General features: G+C 43.9%; 1 protein-coding gene across 2 annotated transcripts in view; it reads right to left on the bottom strand.

The window, feature by feature from the left end:
• LOC132383261 (serine/threonine-protein phosphatase 6 regulatory subunit 3-like) overlaps window positions 1-5,780 on the bottom strand; it is a 212,668-nt gene extending 206,888 nt beyond the window's left edge. For both annotated transcript variants that reach the window (XM_059954219.1, XM_059954220.1), the window contains exon 1: window positions 5,324-5,780. The gene's annotated coding sequence lies outside the window, so the exon portion shown is untranslated. The remainder of the gene's footprint in view (window positions 1-5,323) is intronic.
• Window positions 5,781-16,389: the final 10,609 nt, after the last annotated feature.

Genomic DNA, 16,389 nt, shown 5'->3' with positions numbered 1-16,389 from the left:
CAGAAGGCAAAGAGTGGTTGTAGATGGGTCATATTCTGCATGGAGGCTGGTGGTCACTGGTATGCCTTACGGATCTGTTCTGGGACCTCTACTCCTTGTGATTTCTATAAATGACCTGAATGAGAAAGTAGAGGGATGGGTTAGTAAGTCTACTGATGACACAAAGGTTGGGGGTGTTGTAGATAGAGTGGAGGGCTGTCAGAGGTTACAGCAGGACATTGACAGGATGAAAAACTGGGCTGAGAAGTGGCAGATGGAGTTCAACCCAGGTAAGTGTGAGGTGGTTCATTTCGGTAGGTCAAATATGATGGCAGAATATAATATTAATGGCAAGACTCTTGGCAGTGTGGAGGATCAGAGGGATCTTGGGGTCTAAGTGCATTGGACACTCAAAGCTGCTACGCAGGTCGACTCTGTGGTTAAGAAGGCACATGGTGCATTGGCCTTCATCAATCGTGGGATTGAGCTTAAGAGCCGAGAGGTAATGTTGCAGCTATATAGGACCCTGGTCAGACCCCACTTGGAGTACTGTGCTCAGTTCTGGTTGCCTGACTACAGGAAGGATGTGGAAACCATAGAAAGGGTGCGGAGGAGACTTACAAGGATGTTGCCTGGATTGGGGAGCATGCCTTATGAGAACAGGCTGAGTGAACTTGGCCTTTTCTCTTTGGAGCAATGGAGGATGAAGGTGACCTGATAGAGGTGTACAAGATAATGAGAGGCATTGATCATGTGGATAGTCAGAGGCTTTTTCCCAGGACTAAAATGGCTAGCACAAGAGGGCACAGTTTTAATGTGCTTGGAAGTAGGTACAGAGGAGATGTCAGGAGTAAGTGTTTTTTACGCAGAGTGGTGAGTGTGTGGAATTAGCTGCCAGGCATGGTGGTGGAGGTGGAAATGATAGGGTCTTTTAAGAGACTCCTGGATGGATACATAGAGTTTAGAAAAATAGAGGGCTATGGGTAAGCCTAGGTAGTTCTAAGGTAAGGATATGTTTGGCACAGCTTTGTGGGCCAAAGGGCCTGTATTGTGCTGTAGGTTTTCTATGTTTCTATGTGCGAGATGAAAATATAGATGGGTGGGTAGTAAATTTGCAGACAATACCAAGATTTGTGCGCCTTCTGAGCAAGCTAACGTTCTAGCAATATCAAAGCCAACAAATTGTCACACAGTAATGACATTTCCTTTACCATGAATGAAACTGTAGCAGTGTAAATAAGATAACCAGACTGAATCATATCTTGCCAAGTTGTCAGCAACTATAAAAAAGTTCACTTTTTTTTATTAAGTAAGCAGACAAGCTCCAATGGCACCTTTAACATCAGATGGGCAAAAAAGGATGGGAACGCACTCTCAGGTGCAGCAAAGCACCCTCAAAGTGCAGCGTTCTCTGATGGAGTAACATTAAGGTTCTCAGAAATAGTACTGAACAGTAAATTCTACTCAATAGTCAAGTCCATGGGAGATTCTGCAGGTGCTGAAAATCCAGAGTAACACATACAAAATACTGGAGGAACTCAGCAGGTCAAGCAACATGAATGAAAGGGATAAACATTCAACATTTTGGGCTAAGACCCTTCATTAGGAGTCAAGTATCATGTTTTCTGGCCTACAGCTCAGGAACTAACTTCTCTTGCCACTTGTTTAGCGCATTACATCTTTTTTTTGTTGTTGAACACAATGGGCTCACCAAAAATGATGACATGCATGGACAGACAAAATACTGCAGAGCTTCAAGTAATCTGTGAAGCTATGTCATTCTAACCCAAATAACCTTTCACACATCAAACACTCTATGTACACAGTGTGCTCTGTCCATCTTGTTCTCAATCTCTTCATTGTTTATCCTTTTTTTTGCAAACATGTTCTCACCTCTTCCCTGATATTGAATTATTACTGTACACATTCTGTGTCCTCCAGAACCTCAAGTCCAAGTGCCAGCTGTGAAAGGAGAGACTGAACAACCGAAAGATCTAACCACTAACCACAGTCACCACTTACTCTTGCACGCATTGCAGCAGAACGTATGGATCCCGAATCGGCATATACAGTCACTAGAGGATCCACCAACAGAGAATGCCATATTCAACCAAGCGTCACATTTCTACACTTGAATCTATTTAAGAAACAAATCTTATGCAATGAATTGAGAACAGATGAGTGAGAAAGGAGGCCACTAATTATCAAGATTAATTGACAAAGGGAAATCTTAGAATTCACCTCAGTCTATTTAATTTTTGATGATTCAACTATCAACTAGATAAACGCTCCACAGGGTCAAAGGTTTCCTTTTCTCACTGTAGGTGGTGCCTAGCTGAAGACTAATGGAGATTCTATATTACTGTTGATATCGAACATATTTCAAGTACAAACTGGAAAATTGCCAGTAAAGATCGCTGGATTGTGGTTATAAAAAGGGAATGTGTAACATATGCCAGTAATGACACACAACTTTATTACTTTTCCCATACTACTGACATCTGAAAGAAAACAGGTTCAATTCCATTAAACAAATTTCAATCACTAAAGAAATGTATACTTTAAAGCCATGTATCTGTGAATAATGCTAACCTGTACAGAATCTGTACACTACTTTTATAGTTACAGAATAGATTGAAACATCAGACATTTATCATACATAAGGAAAATATTTTTTTAAAACTCATTGATAAGTGTCTGGAATAAACTCCAATGCAACAAGGAAGAAACTGCTCAGGGTATTAAAAGTAACACCTTACATGAGAGCTTTGATGAACTCAAGCACATTACTAATTTTTCATGTTTACTTCCCCCAAAAAGACAAACTTGTCTCGTACAAGTCCAGAGAACTAAAACTGAAAATGAAAAGGCATCTGGAGGCAGACACAGAATAAATGCTTAAATTAAATAAACTGTTACCAGAATCATTCTGAAAGATAAATCGGAAACTCCTTGTTTGATATGTTGAGTACTTACTTTATTTAGAATGGCCCTTCTGGCCCATCAAGCCACACGGCTCAGCAGCCCACTCATTTAACACCAGCCTAATCACGGCACAATTTACAATTAGCCTACCAATGGGCACAACTTTGGACTGTGGGAGGAAACCAGAGCACTTGGAAGAAACCCACATGTACATAGGAAGAATGTACAAACTTTCTTATAGACATCACCATAATTGAACCATTAACAAATACGCTACTGTGCTTTCATTTCAGGTTTTCAGCATCCCTGTTACCAAAGCAGCACCACAGATAACTTCTAATACCTTACCCTAACAATTAATTGCTTATATCCAAACACTTAAATATCTGTAGAAAAAGATACAAATGGTGAAAATCAGAAATAAAAACAGGAAAAGCTCTAAGCATTGCACTCACCAGGCACATCTGTGGACAGAAACGGAAGAGGCACATACACAAAGTGCTGGGGCAACTCAGCAGCTATGGAGTGGAATGGGGTTGATGTTGTGGACCGAGACCCTTCATCAGGGCTGGATGCTCGTAGGAAGTAGAATTGTGCATCCAGTTCTGATGAAGGGTCTCAGCCCAAAACATCAATTGTTTATTCCCCTCCACAAATATTGTCTGATTTGCTGAGTTTCTCCAGCACTTTATACAAGTTGGTCGAGATTTTCAGCATTGGCAAATTCTCATGTTAGAAACAAAAGCTGATTCTCCGGGCAAGTGAATTTTCATCTGAACTTTTTTAGTCTGCATCTCTCTGCAAAGCTGCTACCTGGTCGAGGAATCACAACCAGTGTTAAATTCTACTTGAACATGGAAGTCAGGCGACTTAACAGTTACAAAGGCCAAAAGGCTCATCGAGTTACAGTAGCTCTCTGGACAATAATCCCAAACATCTGCATGCTCTATCCCTGAAAGTTTATTGCCCTTAACTACCTACTCAATTCCATTTCATTTTCACAACTAACCCTACCAGTTTCACACCATCACTACCCACTGAGTTAAGAAAGACCTTTCCTGCATTAACACTCTGCTGCTATAACCAGACCAAGCACCCACCGCTCTTGTATAAGAAACTTCCCCCTTACATCTCCTTTGAAATTACTCTCTCTCACCTCAAATGGATGCCCTCTGGTGTTTGACATTTTAACTCTTGGACTCTCTGTCTGTGTTATCTATGCCATTTATAATCTTATAAACCTCTATCAGGTCTCTCAGTCCCTGCCTCTTCAGAGAAGACGACCCAAATTTGTCTAACCTCTCGTTTTACACATGCTCTCTAATCCAAGCAACATTCTCTTCTGCACCCTCTCCAAAGCCTCAACATTCTCCCTATAATGTGATGACCAGAATATGCAATACTCCAGATGTGACCTAACTATAGTTTTATAAAGCTGCAACATAACTTCCTGACTTTTGAACTCAATGACTCGACTTGGAGTCTAAATACAATCAACATAGACTTTTGCCTATGTTTAAAACTAATTTGCCATTCTTACAAATTTCTCTCAAAGTTGAAAATTCAAAGGAAATGTATTATCAAAGTACATATGTCACCCTGAGATTCATTTTCTGCTTCAAAGGGAATAATATGGATGATATCAAAGCTGAGCCCAATCCCACACACAGCCAACACCCTAACAGCAGACATCAAGAACCTGAACGTCCACTGAATTTTCCTCTTCAAAAGGGGTACTTCCTCACTGGCCTAGCCCTCAATCATCAGAAGATCCAAGTATCACGAAAGGAAAAAAAATAAAATGCAGATGCCAGAAAATCCGAAAAAAAAGAGCAAAAGGAAAATGCTGGAAATATGTAGATCAGGCAGATTCTGCAGAAAGAGAGAAGGATTTATATTTCAGGTTGATGACTTGCTTCAGGAGCACAGACTGAAACAAACTAGTTTTTTTCTTCACAGATGTTGGGTGAAGTGTTTGTTTTAATTTCAGTCATTATTGCTATACACTGATAACTGTTGCACCTCCTTCATCAGCCAGCAACAACGTTGCAAAAGTACCTCGTTCGGTGAGATACAGTTTCAGACCCCTTGAGGTGGAACGCTCTATGCAAATACTGATCATTATTCCTTTCCGTATCGCTAACATCAGTGACCCAACCAACAGGCGCCCATATTTTCAGGAATTACTGATGAAGCATGAGCGTTAGGACAGAAAATTGTTCGATCTATAGAGCTCGGCAGCTCCCCAACATTTTGTGTGTTTTAAATGCAATTAATATTTTATTTTTGTAATTAATTTCCACTTTAAATAAAGACCAGATCATACACTCTAAGAAGTTAAAAGCGCAGAGCCGAAGCAGTGAGTGGTCTGCGGCGCCGGCTCTGCCGAAATGGAGTGAATTCCAACAAGTTAACTTACTTCGACTCAGTATGAGTGGGGGCTGCCCAGCGCCAGACGGGAACGAACGTGCTTCTTGCTGAATGGAGATGGTGAAATGCAAAGTAACCTGCCGCCGAGAAGCTGCATTGGGCGCCTGTCTGATTCCTTCGGCCTCCACCTCCGCAACTCACCCCGCACGGCTCGCCCTTCTGACTCGGCTACGCTCTTCGGGAAAGTCCGGGGATTGACCTATTTCCGCTGGGCCTCGAGGGAGGGGGCGAGATCTTCCCCCGTAAAGAAAGAGAAATAAAATAGAGTTGACGTGAAAAAAGTATGAGCGAAGCAGCCAGCGGCTCGAGTTAGAAAAAGTGGTTGAAGCGTCAGTCGTCCCCCGGCTCGCCGCCGCCTCCGTTGCTATTTACACTTGCTCACTCGCTCCGGCTCTGCTCGCACAACATGTCCGCCCGCCACGGTCCTCCTGTATCCCAACCTGCTCCGCGCTTCCGCCACGGTCCTCCTGCATCCCACGCTGCGCAGCGCCGCCGCCATAATTGGAGGCGGAGATAGGCCATCTTGTTGGTGCTTTGTTCTCAACAGTCTGATGCTTTACTATTACTATGTTAATATGTAGCTCTTACTAGTTAATATGTTAACATGTAGCATGTTATACTGTAGGATAATGTTTTATGTGTATGTTTATTGAATGTGTTACATTATAAAATTCTATTATACAGGTACATATGCAACAATTTTAAACTTATACATGTACATTATATTCTTTTCTAGATGCTATATAGATACACATACATACGGATTAAAATAATATTTATGTTTGTGCATTACAAAACCCTATATAGTTGCATGTGCATATAGTATTAAAGTTTATACTTGTGTACCATACAGTATTACATTATAAGAAGATGTTACTTTATGTGTTTGTGAGTTATATATACTGCGTTGTACACCTTGGTCCAGAGTAGTAGTGTTTTGACTGGGGTGTACACGCATATGGTTGAATGCCAATAAACAACACACAGAAAATGCTGGAGGAACTCGGCAGATCAGGCAGCATCTATGGAAATGAGTAAACAGTTTGAAGTTTCAAGCCAGGACTGAAAGGAAGGGGAGAGACTCCAGGAGAAAAGACAGTGGTGGGAGGGGAAGGTAGATGGCTAAAACGTGATAGGTGAAGCCATCGTGGATTCTGGTTAATTAGGCCATCAGTTAATTGGGCCAGCCACATATTTGCGACAATTCTGAAAGACCAAAAGCTACTTGAGAAAGTATCTGGAATTCCCTTTGTTCATTTAGGACACTGTGGAGCAGGAGACTGTTGAACAGGTTCCAACTCGCACTTGTGTAGCCATTTGATGCTACACCGTGGCGAGAGGGAATAGTTTGTAAATAGCATCAGTTGGTGTGTGTTTGTGTAGAAAATGCAGTGATTTTTGTCTCTGATAGTTGGTGAGAAACAAGCATTACAGCAATTAACTGTTTTATTCACCACGGTTTCAGGCATTCAGATGTCAGAAACAGGAGTGAAAATGAAACTATTTCACTACTTCAACAAGTCAGTAACTACAAAGTATTTGAAGGTATCAACAACCATCTTGAATATTACAATTATAATGAAGATTTGGAGGATGTAATTGTCGATAGCACTGTATGAAGGCAGTCCATCATCTGAACTAGGTGTCTGTGATGATTTTGTTCATTGCAAACATGGATGAATTCCTCCTTCACAGTTTTATGGTACTGTAGTATTATAATTTGTTCTGTATTGCATTTAAATACATAATTTGTTACTCAGTTTGCCTTTTTTATAATTTTTAACTATTTCCATGAAACTTCAGCTAATTGGGGTAGCCATTTATTGGCAGACACAAAATGTACTGGTCTTGACGTGTCCCAATCAACCAGAATCCACTGTATTTTGTCAGTTATAAGACCATAAGACATAGGAGCAAAATTAGGCCATTTGGCCCATCGAGTCTGCTCCACTATTCAATCATGGCTGATCCTTTTTTTTTCTATCTTCTCCCCTTCCCTGTAACCTTTGAAGCCCTTACTAACCAAGAACCTATTAACATCTGCTTTAAATATTCCCAATGATTTGGCCTCCACAGCTGGCTGTGGCAATGAATTCCACAGATTTGCCACTTCTGGCTAAGGAAATTCCTCCTCATCTCTGTTCTAAAGGGATGTCCTTCTATTCTGAGGCTGTGCCCTCTGGTCCTAGACCCCCACCCCTGTTATAGGAACCATCCTCTCCACATCCACTCTCCCTAGGCTTTTCAAGGCCAGGCACTCCAACATGGTAGTGCTGTCTCTTAAGCTTTGTATGTACTGTTAAACCTCCCAGATCTTCAGGTGATAAATGTGTACCCACTCAGCCACAGTTGTTGCAAGAAGATATAGATTCCCACTCACCAGAAATCAGTAGATAACTTAATATTTCCTAGATGCTGTTGTGAGTAACACTGGGCCATTAGGAATAAAAAAACTTCAATTTAATTTTCTTAATTGCTTTAAATGTGAATATCAAGAGGCACAGGGCCAGTTAACCAGATTCACGTTATACGATGACAACTCCACGCATCAATCTGATTTTATGTTGTCATAGAGGTTTCATTATGAGGGCTCCGAAACATCCAACGACCTTTCCCTGCGTTTACAAGTCCTTCTATACCGGGAAAATGAAGATATCCAGAGAAGGAAAATGACGAGCAGGCAGCAATGCCATTTTATTCTTCAGGGATGCTTTCCTATTCCAGTGGAGTATTTATTTACTTGCAGGAGATCCAAAATCTGGTGCGACACTAGGATTTAGTCCTGCCAACTCTGGATCTTTCAGGGAGATCTAATGGAAACAGGCTCTTTGGTCCATCTAGTCTGAGCTGAGCATCGACCCCCACCCTTCCCCCCATTTAACACGAATCAAACTTTATTCTTTAAAGGTAAAGGTCAGCTTTATTTGTCGGCAGTATTGACACATAGGGTGAAATGTGTCGTTGCATCCCACGGGTCTCACAACACAACATACCATGGCCACGATGTACTGACCCTAACCCGATGAACTGGAGCACCAGGAGGAAATGTACACGGTCAAGTCGAGTTTATTGTCATTTAGCTATATATGTACATGTAATCAAATGCGACGACGCTTGTCTGAACCAGGGTGTAAGTACACGTCAAACACGATAATGTGAAGGTAAGGATAAAATCTACAAATGAACTGTGCACAAGTAAACAAAGTAAAGTCTGGTAAATACTGTCAGGTACAGAACAGATCAACCAGTGACACTTCGAATGCGTGCGGCAGGGAGTTCAGAAGCCTAATGGCCTGAGGGAAGAAACTGTTTCCCATCCTGACTGTTCTTGTCTTTATGCATCAGAGTCTCCTGCCTGATGGTAGAAAGTCAAAGGGGATGCTGGATGGATGGGTGGGATCCTTAATAACACTGTGTATGCAGCGCTCCTGATAATTGTCCCAGATGGATGGTAGGGAGACCCCTATGATCCTCTCAGCTGTTCACAGTCCTTTGTAGGGTCCCTCGTACCTGATAGAGATGCAGCTTGACAGGATGCTCTCAATGGTGCTCCTCTAAAATGCAGTTAAGATGGGGTGGAGAGTGGGAGCCTCACTTGCTTCAATCTCCTCAGTAAGGGGAGGTGCTGCTGTGCCTTCTTGTTCAGGGAGGTGATGGTAAGGGACCAGATGAATTCATTCGTGATGTGAACTCCCAGGAACTCTCTCTACGGAGGAGAGTGTAGAAACACTCACGGAGGGAATGTACAAGCTCCACACAGCCCCTGAGCTCACGAGGGTTTAAACAACGAGGTCTGTGAGCTTGTGAGTCCATAGCTGCGACTCCATGGAGAATGGAGACCTGGAATGGGGTTGAACGGCTGGGAGAAGAGAGGTTCATTTTGCTGTTCTGCTGAACATTGTGGGCATGTTGTGTTGGTGCTGGGATGTAAATGACACACTTCTCTGAATGTTTCTAAGTATGTGTGAATAATAAGTGAATATGAATCTGAAAACCAGTCTGAGACTGCAGCAGGTAAGAAAAATGAAACAGATATAGAGATTAAAACCAGCACGTTAGCTTCGTGGTGATGGACTACTTCCCTGACACTCTCCTTAAAATGTCTTGACACAATTTTGAATTCTCTGTTCCTCAATGATTGCAAACTGTCCAGGCTCTGAGGCAGCAAAGCAACCCCAAACTACGATGTTCCTTCCACAGTGCTTCACAGTTGGGATGAGATTTTGGGTTTGATGTATAGTGTCCTTTGTCTCATCTGTCCAGAGAACGTCGTCCCAGAAACATTGTGCAACATCCAGGTGGTCGTTTGCAGACGTGAGACGTACAGCGATGTCCCCTTAGGAGAGCAATGTGGATGAATGTCCATGGATTGAATGTCCTTCAATTCCTGCTGCTGTCAAGTTTGTACGTTCTCTCTCTGACCACACGGGTTTCCTCTGGGCGCTCTGTTTTCCTCCCACATTCCAAAGAAACACAGGTTAGTAAGGGTTACTAATTCTCAGGCATGCTAAGTATGAAAACACTTGCAGGCTACCCCATGCACATCTCGATCCGTGTTGGTCACTGATACAAACGATGTGGTTTACCACGTGTTTCCATGTACAGTAGACATGACTAATACATGTCTACTGTATTAGTAGTAGTATTAAACCTGTAATGATTAAGACAACCACAGGTCATGGGCTAAGTGTGAGAGGTGAAACAATTAAGGGAAACTGCTTCACTCAGAGGGTTGTGAGAGTATGGAACGAGGTGCCAGTGCAAGTGAAATTTGGTTAGGTACATGGATGATAGGGGTATGGACCAGGTGCTGGTCAATTGTAGTAGGTAGTTTAAATGGTTCAGCACAGACTAGATGGCCTGAAGGGCCTCTTTCTGTGCTATACTTTTCCACGACTCTACCTCCAATAGGGAAGTCAAGCTGGGTGAGGACAGGGAGGAAGGAAGGTGTGATAGGCTAGCTGATTTGACCTTAACACAAAAAGGTTGACAAGCAAGGCAGAAGACCACAAAGTATAGACCATCACATGGGATTGTGACATCATAGCACTCAACAGCACGGCAGCATAGCAGTTAGTGTAATGCTTTACAACTTAATGCCAGCGATCAGAATTCAATTCCCCACTGCTATATGTTCTGCTCATGACCACGTTGGTTTCCTCCGGGTGCTCCAGTTTCCTCCCACATTCCACAAAGTCAGATGGGTTAGGGTTAGTGAGTCGTGGGCACGCTGCGTTGGCGCCAGAAGCATAGCAACACTCGTGGGCTGCCTCCGGCACATCCTCAGACCGTGTTGGTCACTGACACAAACAACACATTTCATTGTGTGTTTTAATATGTCACAAATAAAGCTAATCTTTGGCTATTGTCGATAAATGGAGGAGGAGCTTAGGAGGAGACAATGGCACCTAACGGTAACTCCTTTGTATGCATCTTCGCAAATTGCTCCATTTCTATCTCTAATCTCTCTATTTTCCCATTTCAGGGTTCTTTTGAAGGCCCTAACCTGGAGTTACACACTAACTTTGGTTCTTTGCGGGAATGGGACCTGTACTTTGGGTTTCATGACTGGCCGTTATTCGATATGCCAAGGATGCGGCCTAAGAGATTCGCTCACCTTTGGAGTTCCGGGATCTCGTGGCTCTGGAAATGAGCAGACTGAAGGTTGGTGTCTCGGCAAGAGATTGGTGCGTCATGGGAGACGGAAGATCTCTGGCTGTGTGCCCAGAGACCCGAGATCTTTGGGCACAGAGCTCGGAAAAAGTGACGCAACTGACTCTTAATGTCATAAATCAGCAATTTATTTGTTATGTCTCCCCTCTTGCTGTGAAACGGGGACACTTCTTTCTCCATTATTAGTATGTTGAATAGTCTTTGGGATACTGCAAGTCTGTGTCTTTGCTGTTGCTTTGCTGCATGCTTGAGTGCTCGTGGGGGGGTGCTGATGATTTGTTTTTGCTGTTGGGGAGGGGGATCATTGCTTTCTGCTGCTTACACGCGGGGGGTGGAGTTCTAACATTTAACTGTCATTCATTCTTTGGGGGCACTCCCCTTTTCGTGGACGGTTGAGAAGTAAAAGCATTTCAAGATTATATTGAATACATTTCTGTGACATTAAATGACCCTTTGAAACTTATGAAATGGTTAATGGATGGGCAGAACTGACGACTCATTGTTTCCAAGTCCAGATGGTTTTGGGGCAACAGAGGTGAAGGTATGAGAGGAAGTGGGGTTGCAGAATCGATTAGGGATATCACCACGCAGAGAGAATATCGTGTGGGGGCGTCTAGCGAAGCCATATGGGTAGAAGGCCATATGGAAAGATGGGCTGAAAAATGGCAGATGGAATTCAATGCAGACAAGTGTGAGGTGTTGCAATTCGGGAGGACTAACCTGTAGGGCTTACTTGGTAAGTAATAGGGCACTTCGGGATTTGGGAATACAGATCCATAATTCATTGCAAGTGGCATCACAGGCAGATAAAGTCATTAAGAGGCCTTTTGTCACATTGGGCTTCATAGATCTGGAGCTGGGATGTGATGCTGAAGTTGTATAATACACTGGTGAGGCCTATGGAGAATCCTGTGCAGTTCTGGTCAAGTACCTATAGGAAAAACGTAAATAAGGTTGGAAGAATACAGAGAAAATTTACAAGGATGTTGTCAGGTCTGGAGTTCCAGAATGTAGAAGAATGATGGGAGATTTGAGAGAGGTGTACAACATTATGAGGGAGTGTGGATACAGTAAATGCAAGCAGGCCTTTCCCGCTGAGGTTGGGGAGACTAGAAATAGAGGTCATGGGTTAAGGGTGAAAGGTGAAAAGTAAGGTGAACGAGGCAAAACTTATTCACTCAGAGAGTGGCGAGACTGTGAGTCAAGCTGCCAGCACAAGTGGTGCATGCAATTTCAATGTCAACATTTAGGAAAGGTTTGGACAGGTTTATGGATGGTAGAGCTATGGTCTGGTTGCAGGTCGATGGGACCAGGCAGTCTAAATGGTTTAGAAGGGACTAGATAGGCCAAAGGGCCTGTTCTGTAAAATTTTCTTTGACTCGCTACGTTAGAAATAAAGGGGGATCATTTTGATAGATTTACATTATGAGTCTCACGATAGATGGAGTTGGAGGAGAATACATGTAGGAAATTTACAGAGTGGTGCTGGAATAGAGTTACAGGAGGCTGGGGGCTGGCTCCTACAGGCCAGCTCCCCCATCTGTGTTGCTCTCCGGTCCTCACTGAGGGACCAGCAGTGGGTGGAAAGGGTGAGCATGTTCCTGGGTGTCAACATCTCTGAAGATCTATCCTTGGTCCAACTTATTGATGAAATTACAAAGAAGACACAACAGCTATAATTCATTAGCAGTCTGAGGAATCCTGTTTTGTCACCAAATTTCACAAATTTCTATAGGTGTACTGTGGAGAGCATTCTAACTGTTTGAATGACTGTCTGGTATGGAGGGGCCACTGCACAGGATCAGAAAAAGCTGCAGAAAGTTGTAAAGTCAGCCAGCTCCATAATGGGCACCAGCCTCCCCAGCATCGGTCATGCCTTCTCGAGGGGAAGCCTCAAAAATGTGGCATCCTTCATTGAGGACCCCTATCACCCAGAACATGCCCACTTCTCATTGCCACCATCAGAGAAGAGGTACAGGAGCCTGAAGACACACACTCAACATTTTAGGAACAACTTATTCCCCTCTGCCATCAGATTTCTGAATGGACAATAAACCCATGAACACTGCCTCAGTATTTTTCTTTTATTTTGCCCTCTTTTTGCACTGCTTAATTACAATTTTATATGTATTTCTTAGTATAATTTATAGTTTTTTATAATAGGTATTTGCAATGTACTGCTGCTGCAAAACAACCTGTTTCACAACATATGCCAGTGATAGTGAGCCTGATTGTGAGTCTCCTTACTCTCTGGAAGACAAGCTGCAGTTCCTCCATCTGCAGTTGATCCAGCATGAGATGAGAATCTATTGCATGCTTGTTCTTGCAGAAATGTGGCTCCGGGCAGCATCCGATGCACCATCAATCATCGGGCTGTGTCACTCAGGGACTTATACTAATATTATTTGTGACCCTACGTGCCGCGTGACCCTACGTGCCGCGTGACCCTACGTGCCGCGTGACCCTACGTGCCGCGTGACCCTACGTGCCGCGTGATCCTACGTGCTGCGCGTGACACTACGTGCTGCGCGTGACCCTACGTGCTGCGCGTGACCCTACGTGCTGCGCGTGACCCTACGTGCTGCGTGTGACCGTACGTGCTGCGTGTGACCGTACGTGCTGCGTGACCCTACGTGCTGCGTGTGACCGTACGTGCTGCGTGTGACCCTACGTGCTGCGTGTGACCATACGTGCTGCGTGTGACTCTGTGCTGCGTGTGACCGTACGTGCTGCGTGACCCTACGTGCTGCGTGTGACCGTACGTGCTGCGTGTGACCCTACGTGCTGCGTGTGACCGTACGTGCTGTGTGTGACTCTGTGCTGCGTGTGACCGTACGTGCTGCGTGTGACCGTACGTGCTGCATGTGACCCTATGTGCTGCATGTGACCCTATGTGCTGCATGTGACCGTACGTGCTGCGTGTGACTCTGTGCTGCATGTGACCCTATGTGCTGCGTGTGACCCTACGTGCTGCATGTGACTCTACGTGCTGCGTGTGACTCTACGTGTTGTGTGTGACTACGTGCTGTGTTTTGCACCTTGGACCAGGAAGAAAGCTGTTTTGTTTAGCTGTGTACACGTGGATGGTTGAATGACAATTGAACTTTAATTTGAACTTGGATGTTGGAAATCTGGAGCATCAGGTAATAACTAGAGGAACTCAGCAGGTCAGGCAGCATCGATGGAGAGAAATGTTTCGGTCAACAGGCCCAGAAGGAGAGAGGAGGAAGTGGTGGAGCAAGAGCTGGTGGGTCCAACTGAGGGAGGGGGAGAGTGATCGGTGCAGTAACAATGGGATTATAATTGTAGGTGATTTTAAATTTTCATAATATTAACCAGGACTGGCTTAATGCTAAAGGATTAGTTGGGGCAGAATTTCTTAACTGTGTCCAGGAGTTTTCTGAAGTAATATGTAGATGGTCCTGCTACAGAGGGAGCATCATTGACCTTGACCTTGTGAGATCAGCATAGAACAGGTTGACATTGAGAAATAGAATGTGCTAGAACTTCTGAAAAATATTAGGATAGATAAGTCCTTGGACCAGATGAGAAGTGAGAGGAGAGATTACTGTGTGATCTTTGCATCCTCCCCGGCTGCAGGATTGGAATGGGAACTGTAATACCTTTCTTCCGGAAAGGAATGTGGGATAATCCGAGGGATACAGACCAGTGAGTCTTGTGTCAGTGGTGGGAAAACTATTGGAGAGGATGCTTAGGGTCTGAATTTAAAAGCATATTGTGATTAGGGATAGTCACCATGTATTTGTGAGGAGCAGGTCATGCCTCACAATCCTGACTGAATATTTTGAGGAAGTGACCAAACATATTGATGAAGGATATTATGTATCTGAATTTTACTAAGGCACTGCAGGAGCTTCCAGATGGGAAGTCGAGAGGAATTGGGTTTGGAGAAACCTGGCAGTGTTATTCAGAATTGTCTTGTGCACAGAAGGTAGACAGTGGTAGTGGCTGGAGTGTATTCTGCCCAGTGTTCCACGTTGATCTGTTCCGATACCCCTGCTCTTTGTGATTGAATGAGGAAGTGGTAGACTTTGTTAAGTTTCCAGATGACACGAAGTTTGTTGGTGTTGTGGACAGTGTAGAAGGTTGTCATAGGTTACATAAGACATTCACAGAATGGCAGATAGAATTCAATCCAGAAATGTGTGAAGTGATACACTTTGGAAGTTCGAACTGGAAAGCAAAATACAGAGTTAAAGGCAGGATTCTTAACAGTGTGGAGGAACCTCAAAGTTGCTAAGGTGGTTTAGAAAGTATATGGTGTGTTGGTTTCATTAGCCAGGGGACTGAGTTCAAGAGCCCTGAGGTAATATTGCAGCTCTATAAAACCACACTTCAGCCACACTTGGAGTATTGTGTTTATTTCTGAGCACCTCATTTTGGAAGGATGTGGAAGCTTTAGAGAGGGATCAGAGAAGATGTACCAGGATGCTGCCTGGATTTGAGAGCAGCTCTTGCGATGACAGGTTGAATGAGATCTCTTATGACAATAGGCTGAGTCAGTGCATAAAACGAGCTACCTTTTAATCAGGACGGCGATCAAGAGTTTAAAGGCGGTGTTTTGTGGCAATTGAGGAGAGACCAATTAGCAAGAGGCATTGCATAAAAAGAGCCTCCTTTCAGACAGGTCCACGTTCCAAATTTAAAAAGCAGAGCTTCGAGCCAGTTTTCCACACCAGGGGTGCTTAAAAATAGTTACTTTTTAATCAGGGTAACGATCGAGATTTCAGAGGCAGGGTTTCACAGGAAATTCTCTGAGTTGTGGCGTGACCAATCCACAAAGGGGATTCATTAGAAAGGGCCAATGGAAATAGCACAGGTGCAAGTGGAGTGGCTGGTCTTTGGCTCATCGGCTTAGGCGAGATCAGAGTGGAGTGAGGTAGATCGTCTTGTAAGTTACTCTCTCTCTCTCTATTATTTGTTCATTCCTCATCTGTTAATGCACAGTATAATGAGAACGGCTCCAGGGGCAGTGTATTGTACTGTGTGTGGGATGTGGGAAGCCTGGGAGACCTCTGTACCAGGTACACCTAGCTGCAGCTCCTGAAAGAACATGTTCGGGAACTGAAACTGCAGCTCGATGACCCTTGACCCATATGGGAGAATGAGGAGATGATAGACAGCTACAGACAGGGTGGTCGTCACCCCTAGGTGGCAGGAATCGGGTAACCGGGTGACTCAGGAGAAGGAGAGGAAATGCAGAGTACACTTGAGGCTGTAGCCTTCAGTCATAAGTATACAACTTTAGATACTATTGAAGGGAGGGCCACATTGACCGGGTCTCTGGCACTGTGGAAGAGCAGAGAGCTGAAGACGACTGCAATGTTGATAGGAGATTCCACAGTCAGATGAACAGAGAAG

The sequence above is a fragment of the Hypanus sabinus genome, chromosome 29 (genome assembly GCF_030144855.1).
Source record: "Hypanus sabinus isolate sHypSab1 chromosome 29, sHypSab1.hap1, whole genome shotgun sequence".
Lineage (NCBI taxonomy): Eukaryota > Metazoa > Chordata > Chondrichthyes > Myliobatiformes > Dasyatidae > Hypanus > Hypanus sabinus.
The sequence above is the reverse complement of the archived record's forward strand: the minus strand, read 5'-3'. Positions and strand labels throughout refer to the sequence as shown.